At 43.7% G+C, this 12256-nt stretch overlaps 1 protein-coding gene across 5 annotated transcripts in view; it reads right to left on the bottom strand.

Moving 5' to 3' along the window:
• SH3GL2 (SH3 domain containing GRB2 like 2, endophilin A1) overlaps positions 1 to 12256 on the bottom strand; it is a 90734-nt gene that overhangs the window by 31371 nt on the left and 47107 nt on the right. The window contains exon 1 of one of the 5 annotated variants that reach the window (XM_077345148.1): positions 7253 to 7274. The exons of the other annotated variants lie outside the window; for them this stretch is intronic. The gene's annotated coding sequence lies outside the window, so the exon portion shown is untranslated. Of the gene's footprint in view, positions 1 to 7252; positions 7275 to 12256 lie in introns of those variants that run through there. 5 annotated transcript variants of the gene reach the window in all.

Raw genomic sequence — 12256 nt, 5'->3', positions numbered from 1 at the left:
TATTTATTTATTTATTTATTTATTTATTTATTTATTTATTTATTTATTGGGCTTTAAGAATGGTCTCAGGACAATCCCCATACAATAAAATTGTAAACCAAATGCATGCTTCATTATTTTATCTTCCCCAACAAGCCTGGGATCATAATAGACAAAACTCCAGTTTTTGACCAGGCTCAGGTGGAGGGTGTAGGGGCCTAGTTGGATATGGGGAGGGGGGCTTTCAGATAGTAAGAGTGGTGGAAGACCAGCATTTTGCAGACCCTTCAGAACTTTGAGAGTTCTGCAAGGGCTCAGGTCTTTGCTGGCAGTTCATTCCACTAGGTTGATCAAGGTCAAGTAGACTTCCCTGGGTCCATGGAACTCCAGCACTGGAATTTGCTGAATGATGTGCTTTTCAGGAATGTATACGGAGAAGTGCTCCTTCAGGTACATGGGTCCCAGACTACGTTAAGCCTTAAAGATTAAAACCAACACCTTAAACCTGATCTGGAGCTTGACTGGTAGCCAGTACAGCTGCTGGAAAACAAGTTGAATGTGAGTCCCCCATAGGGTCCTTGCAAGGACTTGGGCAGTCGCATTCTGGACCAGTTGTCATTCCTGGGTCAGGGATAAGGGGTAGCCCGCATAGAGCAAATTACAGTAATCTAGCCTAGAGGTGACTGTCATGTGAATCCCTGTGGCTAGGCATTCTGGGGATAGGTAGGGCACTGGTAGCTTTGCCTGGTGTAGATGGAAAAATGCCTGGCAAGCTACCCTAGTGGCCTAACGAAGATCACTCCCAAGTTCCTGATGGTATGTGCAGCCTGCAGCTGCACCCCATCAAGACAGGGAAGGCACGCTTCCTCCTCTGGCCCTTTCCTCCCAGCCACGGAACCTCTATCTTTGGGTGGCTGAACCTCAGGTGGCTTTGCTGGAGCCATTCTACAATGGCTCTCAGACACCCAGGCAAAGCTTCTCATTTATTTATTTAGATTTCTATACCGCCTTTCCGTATGACTGTGGGCATCTTCATCTTCATCTTTCCCCATCTTCATTGCTTTTCAGATATGTCCAGGGCTGTTGCAAAGAAGGCTGTCTTCATTTCACATGACCGCACCCCTTCAAAACTAACTATCTAGTGTCATTTGCAACACTCCCTGGATCTCAGTTTTCAAGAGCTGTAACTGGTCTCAAAATTAATGAAGTCATTTCCCTCTGCGTCATTTGAAATCAAGGAAAGGTCAAAAGCCCAAAGGACCAAGTACTCCTTTATAACTTCCCCTATCATTCTACCTTATTGACCACTTGGCATTAGAGAGGTGGTACGGGCTCACAATCCATATGTTCTAAATTCCACTTGCAACCATCACAGCACTGTCACATTCTTTACACTAGAGCAGGGGTAGTCAAACTGCGGCCCTCCAGATGTCCATGGACCACAATTTCCAGAAGCCCCTGCCAGCGAATGCTGGCAGGGGCTTCTGGGAATTGTAGTCCATGGACATCTGGAGGGCCGCAGTTTGACTACCCCTGCTCTAGAGGCTCAGCATCATGGACTGTGTCCGCCATGACAGTGGTCCCCAACCTTTCTGAGGCTGGGGACCGGCAGGGCAAGTGCCCCGCCCGCGTGGCCCTGATTCCCTCTCCCCGCCCTCCTGCAGTAAGAAGCTTCCCGGGCCGCAAGCTTGCGGCCTGGGAAGTTTTTTACTGCGGGGGGGCGGGGAGAGGGATCCGTGGCCCAGCACCGGGCCGCGGCCCACAGGTTGGGGACCACTGCGCTATGAAATGCCTTCCCAGATGGAGGCAACATTCCCCCCCCCAGCACCAACAGCAGCATAAGCACTTTCAGGGGGATAGTCAGAGTGTTGTGGTGAAACCTGACACAACTGCAAGGGAATCAATTTCATACAAATGGCTTTGTGCATGATGCCACGGCCAGATATGTGTTCAGTGTCTAGCAGCAGCCAAATCTGCAAACGAATGGTTGAATCCATGCTATTTCCCTTTCCTCAGGTAAGTATTGCATCTTCCATCCCCCTGTGAAGATCTATTTCCTGTCTTCAGACTCATTAATCTGACTTCCTGTATTAAACCGACTCTAAATTGGAATTTCACTGGCAGGCAGTTCCTAAATTAGCCCAGATTAAGCATGCAAAGAATAGAGGCTATTAAGCAAGTATGACATTATACCAGCACCCTGCTAGACAGTGCTATAAAAATATCAAGCAGAAAAGAATGTCTAAAGCCTGCTCTTTTCAAAGCAGACTGAAATCCTAGCAGGTCTCCCACCTATCACAAATGCAAGAGGCCAGTTCTGTCACAGATTGTCAACTGCAAGTAGTTTGGGCTGTATGTCCTAGCTTTAAATGCTGTAGTTTCAAGATTAGTACATTTACCAGAAGCAGGCCATAACAAATAAAGACATACCTTATTAGATTGTCAATGCAAAATAAAAACTTGCTGAAACATCTTTCCCAGCTGACAAAGGTAATGCCTTTCCGCGGTCATAATCCTATGATGAAGCTAAAGCTGTACGCTTTTCCAAATAAAATCTGAATCTTTTGAGTCCACCAATAGGACCAAGAAAACACCTTAACTATGAGGTGTGAAATCTAGAGATTGCTGACAACACAATTCTATTTCATATTGGACCTGTATTCAACTCTATCTTCAGCAAAAATTCTATAAATAACAGGGTGTCTTGTGACATTTTAGAATTTAATAATCTAGCCTAAAATTTTGAGGCTGAAAGCCACTTCATCAGAGAAAAATTAAATTAAGCTTTGGCATAATTCTCCCACTTTTTCTGTGTAAAATGGAAAAGTCAAGCTTGAGAGAGTAATATAGCCAGAAGCAATGGTTACCTGAAATAGTAATTATATATTTCCAACTAACCTATTTTCCAGCCTGACTGCTTTGGCTAGAGCCTATCCTATTCATTATAACTTGGATAAAAACCTAATGGGCTAGATGAGGCTGAAAAAACTAAGACTCCTGATAAGAAAGAGGTTCTCTGGATTAAACAGAAAGACAGACCAGGGTTAAGTCTGAAGTACTTTCCTGCTGCATCTTTCTTTGTGTAGATATGAGAGACCATGTGGTTTAGGCTGCACACTTGCCATAATCCATTAAATCATTAGAGGAACAGTAGTTATAATCCTATATTTTAAACTTGGAAGAAAGGTATAGGCTAGGCATATGAGTAAATAAAACCAAGTGTGATGTGGGGAGAGGGAGTTATTTTTAGATTTTAAAAAATCTTCTACATAATGTGTATAGCTCAGTCAAATTAACGTGTAATTGCGTACAACAGGAAAACGTGTTGCCAGCAAGTGCTTCAGCAAATGAGATATAACAAGCCGCTTGCTACACAAAGCAATGAGGAATATTCCAGTGTAGCTCTCTCTTGCAGTAGAAAATGTGGCATATCCTCTTTTGATCATTCGGGCAAAGTGTTGCAACTATTTATAAAGCCATGTAATATGGGTGACAAAGCAATCTTTGCTTAACTAACATGTAACTGAACTGCTCATATATTCAGCAGTACTAGTATCTCATGCTTTATTGTTTCCAAACTTTCCAATAAAATCTAGACAGGGGCCTCAAAACTTGGGTAGGACAGGACCCTGTTTGACAACTCATTTTCTGAGATAGCTAGTTTGAAGAAGTCATCAATTCATGGGGTTGCCATAAATTGGAAGTGACTTGAACTATCAAATGTATACACAATTTGAAAAGAGAGGAGCATGATGGGCCACAACCCCCCTGCCCAATAAACTTCTCCCATTGCCACAGCCGGCACTATTTCTATTTCAGGCTTTGCTTTGGCAATTGGAGCCCTGCACAGGGCCCTGTAAACTCCAGCTGTTGATCCCTAGTGTGAGCACTGTTAGCTTACCAGCCTTCAGGTGGAGTCTGAAGCCTTCCCAGGTTTGCAATCAATATCTAGCCTGCACAGAGGAGTTATTGTGGAGGAAAGGGCAGCTTTAGAGGGCAGCCTCTACGGCCAGGTTCAATGGCACTTGCTGAGCTTTCCCCCCTCCCCAGACTCTACCTCGAGAGGCAACCTCTAAATCAGGGGTAGTCAAACTGCAGTCCTCCAGATGTCCATGGACTACAATGCTGGCAGGGGCTGATGGGAATTTTAGTCCATGGACATCTGGAGGGCCACAGTTTGACTACCCCTGCTCTAAATATTCAGGAATTTATCAACCCAGAGTTGGCAACCTTAGTGCACCTCTGTGCTGGCCTGAACTCCACACTATTAGCAGGCCTCATCTTTAAATGTTTAGTACTTGTCTAAGTTCTGGTTAGGGATGGTGTGTACCACTATATCTTCAGATATCTGCTTCCCCTACAAGCTGACATTTTAGTCAGAGGAAGGGGAAGAAGGATGCAGATAGCCTCTCCTTGCCTAATTGTGATGAGGGGGATAACCCCAAGGGTGTACTAGGGAGAAGGGACTGGGAAGCATGAGGTCGCAATTGAGCTGGTGGAATTTTAAGTAGCTGCCACTAGTAACATAGCAAAAGAAATCCTAATGACAGCAGCCTGCCATAGGAATCAGAGTAATTATGTGTATCTGAGGGACTTAACTCTTTTCTTCTTTTATTTCATCTTCTCAATCAGAAGGGGTTCTATGAAGTTGCTACATGTGCCCAAGGGGCAAAAGTAAAGCCAGCACAGGAGTGCCTTTATGGATTTGCCACAATGAGAAAAAATAGGAAATCTACAAGATCCCAAAATGCATAGGTTTAAAGAGTTAGACCTTCTCCTCTGCCCTGAACTGTGGCCCCAAATCAGCCACCCATATGTCTATAAAAACCAGAAAGCTTGGGAGCTCCAGATATAGACTTCACAATCTCTCATGCAATTAGACCCTCAGTTAAAAAATGTTCAAAGATATGTCAAGCTTGCAGGGACTTAATATGTTGTTAGGATCCCTGGAAAAACCAATATTTCCAATTGAATGGATAAGCTTACACAGATACGGTCTATATGCATGTGGAAACTGTTACATGCATGTAGGTTGGGCAACCTACTCCACTCCTCCACATAACAGGTTTGGGCTGTCTGAATAGGACTTCTCTCAAAAGTATCAAAAACTACCAGTAGAGGGTGTGGTTTAAAGAAACTGGTGAACGTTGTTTAAAATTGGATAGCAATCCATCTTTGAAAGAACAGATCTCCCCCAATCTAGCAGGAGAGACCCACGTACCTAAACAGCTTTCTGCTAGAATTGTTTAAACGAATGAACACCTGGATGAACATCTCCCCAGCTGTATCACAATCGTCATTCAAGTCCTGTTTGAACTAGTTTGCTGCACTGGTCTAGGAAAGGATACCATTTACATCTGGACCTCAATTACAGCAGTGACTTTAAAATATTTAGATACTGCATTTATATATAAAACAGACTGCTTGCAACAGTTATCAATTTGAAACTACAACCAACTTATTCAGAAGCTGAAATGAATAAAATCTATTACTTGTAACTTGCCTTGACCAGAGAGAAAAGGGAAGGTACAAATATTTTCTGGAATAAATCACACCAACAACAGATCCGAGGAAATTTTTATAAATGGAACAGGGTTGTGGCTCTAACGTCTCTGGAAAAACCTGGGTCCATTTGTATTGCACTGTTTAGTGTATATGGATCCCATTTTTTATGTTGTTTAATTTTGTTAGTCTGAGTTGTAATGATAGCTTAGAAACAAAATAAACAGATAAAACCCATAAAAGCAGCATCCATAATAAAAGAGTTCAATAAAGAGCTGATAAATTGTGTGATTAGTAGTTACAGAGATACTGCTGGATCAGGGCTCATATAAGGACATGCCTTTTTCTTCAGATACATCCATCCCATGTACTAGGAATGTATCACTACTTCAGTGTGATGGACAACACTATCATTTCCATCGAGCGAGAACAGCCCACATGTGTGCCCACAACGTTCTATAGCCAGCTCTTTAAAATACCATCCGTGCTGATTGAACTTCGGTCACATTTAATTGGGGGTGTGCAGACTGTTTTCTGTAGCTGTCAATTAAGCCACATGCAGTAGAGGCATCAGTGAGCTGCTCTTAATTGAAATGCCAAATTTTGTCATTTATTTTAAGAATCTAGACAGCATATTATGTAATTAAATCCCACCATGTTGAGGCTGAAAAGGTGCAGGTAGAAGCTCTAGCTGAAGACACATCAAAGCAAAGATTGGGATTAGAAAAACAAAACAGTAAATGGCATGGCAATCCTACTTGCATCGTAAAACTGAGTCATGAAAATGGGATGAGTAACACTGTTAGTTATATTGGAGTCAGCAACTGATAGCCCCAGATCAGGACTCGGGGGAGCTATCTGCCCCCACTTGAAACCTCAAAACAGCTCTGGACTGGCTATGCCAAACTCTGTACTTTAACTCTTCTTTTAAATCACGGGTAGTCAACCTGTGTTCCTCCAGATCAGGGGTAGTCAACCTGTGGTCCATGGATTACAATTCCCATGAGCCCCTTGATAATGCTCATGGGAAATGCTGGCTTACAAACACTGGAATGGACTCATGGCAATTGTAGTCCATGGACATCTGGAGAACCACAGGTTGACTACCCCTGCTCTAGAGTATACTCACTGTACTAGCAAATAAGAGACACAAATCCAAGGGGATGGAAACACTGGATTAATTACTGAGGATCAGGTGTTCCCTCTAAGGTCTCCTATGCCCCCTATCAATGCAAAGTGATTTTAGGTTCTCCATGCACAACATTCTATATGGCCATTTTGTCTACTATAGGGCAGAACCCCTCTATGACAGTTTTCTGCCTATCTTGAAGAGACCCCTCTGCCTGTGAATTATCAGCACTACTGAAGGGTCCACTACTAAAGGGTTATTTTCTAATATTTATACCTCACCTTATCTCCCAAGACTCTATACAACTAACAAGCAGTAAAAATTATGGACACAAATATGTATATCTTTGTTTACTTCATTGATAGATTGCCTTTCTCACTGAGACAAGGTGGATCCCAAATATAAAAAACAATTGAATCAGGCCGCAAAAGATATTCAATAAATAATACCAGTTGGTTGTGATTTACAGAATTAGAGAACAATGCAAACAGAAAACATTGCCTAAGGCATGACAAACCATAATGTAGAAAACAGATTATAAGGGTTAAAACTAATGTAGTAAAAGAGCAACAATACATACAACATTGCAACAGACTACAATCCTATATAGCTGAAGTTGTGTGCACACAACTCATTCCCTACCTGATTAGCCCTCCCTGAGGGTCTACCATCAATAGGAGAGAACACTGTACTAATAAGGGCCTATCAGTTTAAATTGCATGCTGCCAATGATGGCCAGTCAGTTCCAATTGCACTCTAATGAGGGTCAACTGGTTTAAACTGCATGCAGACAACCCGCTCCCTCCCTGATTGGCTCTCCCTGGGGGGTGCTGACAATAAGGGAGAGCACTCTGTCAATGAAGGCCAATCAGCATAAATTACATGCTGCTAATGAAGGCCAATCAGTTCAAACTGTATGCAGACAGCTCACTCATTTCCTGATTGGCTCTTCCTGAGGGTGTGCTGCCAATAGGGAGAGAGCATTCAGCCAATCATGGGGCTTATCTGTCCTCTTCTTTCTGCTGCTTGCTGGGTGGAAGAGGTGTTGGCCTCTTTAAAAAGCCCTGTTGCTGGCAAGTCTCCCAAAGGCCAAACTTGGTGGAAAAGATCAGGGGGGAGGTTGCCCCACATCTCCCATGAGCTGTTGCAAGCCTAAGTCTTGTTAAGGAGGTCTCTTTGGAGGAAAAGCCTTGCCAGGAACTCCCAGCTTTATCTGAGCCTCAGTTGGAGGAGAGTTTAGCCTAGCCAGATGTTCAATAGGCAGAGAGCTCTGACAAGCAGAAGGGAATGGGGATGTAGATAAACCAGGGCTCACATTCCAAAGTTGTTGCAGGAGCTTCTCATTCCTCTGCCCAACCTCTAGCTTCAGCTCCTTGTCTTGTCAGCTCGTCTGAGCCAATTAAGCAATGCCAGCTATGTGCTGGAAGAGAGCTCAAGTCTAAAAGGCACCAAACTCTGTTAGAAAGATAGTTGCTATCTGCAGAACAGTGTGAGTCATCACAGAGTAAGGACTGAGAGGCTGCTGTCAACCCGTATTAACTTGAGGCTGGGAGGCTGGGGTTGTAAACACAACCTATGACCTGCTTCTTCTGCTGATGCCCTTGGACTGCCTGAATGAACCTTTGACTCATTGGACTCAGCTAAGACATTTGTTGCATTCTCTCTGTCCCTTGGCATTCTATTTTTGAAATACTGATTGTCTCTACCTTCCTGACAGCCTGTCAGAGAGCTGAAACCAACACAGGATGGAAAGCAAGCAGCTGGCTACCATCCCTGGCTTGGGGGAGGGGAAGAGGCTGAAGACAGGGCAACTTACCAACAGCTGGGTTTTTAGAGAGGCCGGCACCTCTTCCACTCAGCAAGCAGCAGAAAGAGAGCAGATAAGCCCCATGATTGGCCCTCATTGGCAGAGTGCTCTCTCCCTATTGGCAGCACTCCCCCAGGGAAGGCAAATAGGGAAGGGAGGGTCTGCATGCAGTTTGAACTGATGGGCCCTAATTAGCAGAATGGATTTTAACTAATTGCCCCTCATTGGCAGAGTGCTCTCTCCTACTAATGGTACACCCCCAGGGAGGGCCAGTCAGGTAGGGAAAGCATTGTGTGCATGCAACTTTAGCTTCATAATGTTTAGTAATATTTGACATTTTGTGATTTTATGCATATGATTTTGTGTATATATTTGTTGGTGTCATTCTAAGTACATATTCTGGATATGATTGCCCTGCTGTTCACCCAATCTATGTGTGAAATAGTTGTTGGATTTCTAAACAGATGTACAGTTTATTTTTCCCTGTTGTTAGTGATCATCTAGCCTGACTGCACAAGCATTCTGGGTTGTCATCACTGATTTGCTGGTATTCATTGTTGACTGGTTCTGCCCTCACCTGTCAAGATTCTGACCTGGTTCTGACAATCTTGAGGCTGACTAGGCCCAACCCAAGAGGCTACAAATCAAATGTTTACATTCAAGGGATCATTGAGAGCAGCATTATAGGTGTTTGCATTGTTGAAGGGGGCATTTTGGGTATGTTACAGTTGGTGTAGATTTGAAGCGCTACAGAGAAATCAGTCCAAACATATTAACTGGCTTCAACAAATTAAGGAGAGGGGGAGAAAATAATGGGTCAGATTCTGCAGAAATGTATACGGTTGATGAGATCAGCATCACAAAATTTAACTCCTTTTGCAAGTTCTGTCAGTGGAAGATTTCTTCTTCTCTTTGCAGCCATGGGACATTTTGTTTAAGAGGGTATTTGGTGGGTATTCAAGGTACAATGGGAAAGCAGCCCAAATATGTTCCATCAAATCCACCCTCTGAGATCCAACTTACTATGGGGGGCAAACACAAGCTATATGGGGGGAAATATAAAATATTCCATGCATATCAAAGGGCTTTGTTTTAATTCCTACCCCTATACCCCGAAGATTCTTATACATATGAAGAATATCAGTTTTATGTTTAGACGGCACTGCAGCAACCAATAGGCGCGTGTGCAGGGGGGGGGGTCACTACATGGCCACATGTGAAAGGAGGGCATCTGTGTAAACACTGTCCTTGTCAAGTCTCTATCACTCTCTGCAAATATTTTTATCTCTCCCACGTTTCTTCCCTCCATCTTTTATAATTCCCCCGGCACATTGCAGTTTTAAATCTGATATCATTAATAAGTGCTACTTATTAACTTTGAAATTCAGTTATTTAATTAGGACATTAGAAACACATTATGAGAGGGGCAGGAAACAGTAAATTTGCTTCAAGTGGAAATGTTTCCCTGGCTAGCTCTATACATTGATTTTTCTGTCCTTACTTTCCATGCATTTTTCTTTCTATTTTTAGAAAATTCGGCATCCAAATGCTCACATCCGTCTGTTCTGAATAATTCTTTCTAGTATATAGGCTCACTGCATGATATTCAAGCAATCACAAAAAGAGACTGATTGTAAGACTGAGGTGTTCCAAGATTCACAACCGTACCAGGTTCTTATAGTAGTCCCATGACTACTATAAGAAAGACCAGTATTCTCAGGGGTGGACCGAATATAAATACGAAGAGGAAAATTGTGGATTTCTAGATGGAAGAGCACAATGCCTTTTAAAGAGCCACTGAGTTATGTCACAAAGCACCTGTGCAAATATTCTGACCAGTACACTGGAACATAATACTGTAGGACTTTGAAGAACACCCAGATTTGTTTGAGGTACTCTGGACAGATCATAGACACTGAGACAAAAAGGAAAACTTAATTAGCATAACATCATATCAAACATGTCAGCAAATGAGAAGAGATCTAGCACTGAATTTTGCAGTTCTATAATCTGTTTGTGTGACCTGAACAAACTTGTTGTTCAGGGTAAGCACAAGGGATTTTTCTGCCCCAGTGCTATGCTCCCCTCTCAGATCAGGCAAGCTCCAGAAGTAAAATCTTTGCAGCCTACTTTGTAATCAGGTTGAGCGGATGTATGAGTAGATAGGCAGGTGCCTCTTTCTCTGGCCCAAGCAAGCAGCTGATGGAGTTACTGGTGTGGTGAACTGATTCTGGTTACCGTGCCAGATGAGAACAATTAAGCCAAAAGGGGGCATACCAGAATAGCCTGTCAAAAGAGGCATTTTTAGCAGAGTTGTACTTTTCTACATCTATTTACTTCAATGCACAGAGAAGTCTTAGGATGACACTTTACAAAATGAACTTCACAATCAGAATCACTGGATTTGGAAACAGCCACAGGCACAAAGAATCTCAGCATGAGCTATACACATTTTAAGAACGACAACTTCTACCTTGATGATTCTGTGTCCAATATCAAGAAAGGCAGCTTCAGTCTGCAAAAAGGTTGAATCATAACCCACAGCAGTGTAATAATTCATTGACAAGGATGCTGTTACTCATAGCATTTAAAGTCATCTAATGCTGCTTAAAACCCATTTTAGTTACTCTAAGACCAATTGTCTTAGAGATGCAGATAATACCACTCTAATGGCAGAAAGCGAAGCAGAACTAAACAGCCTTTTGATGCAGGTGAAGGAGGAGAGTGCAAAAGTTGGCTTGAAACTCAACCTCAAAAAAACAAAGATCATGGCATCTGGCCTTCTCAATTCCTGGCAAACAGATGGGGAAGAAATGGAGGAGGTGACAGATTTTATTTTCCTGGGCTCCAAGATCACTGCAGATGAGGACTGCAGCAAGGAAATTAAAAGATGCTTGCTCCTGGGGAGGAAAGCTATGGCAAATCTAGACAGCATCCTAAAAAGCAGAGACATTACCCTGCCAACGAAAGTGCATCTAGTCAAGGCTATGGTCTTCCCAGTTGCAATGTATGGCTGTGAATATTGGACCATAAGGAAGGCCGAGCGTCAAAGAATTGAGGCTTTTGAACTCTGGTGCTGGAGAAGACTCTTGCAAGTCCCTTGGACTGCAAGGCGAACAATCCGGTCAGTCCTAGAGGAGATCAGCCCTGACTGCTCTTTAGAAGGCCAGATTCTGAAGATGAAACTGAAATACTTTGGCCACCTTATGAGAAGCAAGGACTCCCTGGAGAAGAGCCTAATACTGGGAGCGATCGAGGGCAAAAGAAGAAGGGGACGACAGAATGAGGTGGCTGGATGGAGTCACTGAAGCACTTAAATGGACTTCAAGGAATGGTAGAGGACAGGAAGGCCTGGAGGATCATTGTCCATGGGGTCACGATGGGTCATACACGACTTTGCACCTAACAACAACAAGACCAATTGTGCACAAGCAGGGAAAGGTGGGTCTACATGCCAGTGGGGGCTAATCCCTGCTTATGCATGACGCCAGTGCTGTCCAGGCCCCCTCCTGGCCCTGGCCTTCATTAGAGCCTCCAATAGCGTGCAGCACGGGAATATGGATTCTTCTGTGTTCCCTTCCTTGTTGTGGCAGCCAACAGAGGCCTGGCTAGGCCATGCCCATGCATAAGGGGGCCCTGCCTATGGTGTCCCTGCAAGGACACAAAACACCCTGTTTGGCTTTGCAGTGCTATGGAGCCAAATTGGGTGTTTTCGCCCCTTCACCACGGTGGGAGAGCAGCATACCGCTCTCCCACTTGCATGTGGTGGGACCACCATGCCCTCACATACCGCTGCCACTGTGAGGCACAGCTGAACCCACCCGCCCCAGTGTTGTGCA

This window comes from Paroedura picta, chromosome 7 (genome assembly GCF_049243985.1).
Source record: "Paroedura picta isolate Pp20150507F chromosome 7, Ppicta_v3.0, whole genome shotgun sequence".
Taxonomy (NCBI): domain Eukaryota; kingdom Metazoa; phylum Chordata; class Lepidosauria; order Squamata; family Gekkonidae; genus Paroedura; species Paroedura picta.
Note: the sequence above shows the minus strand (reverse complement) of the source record. Positions and strands in the feature narration are given on the sequence as shown.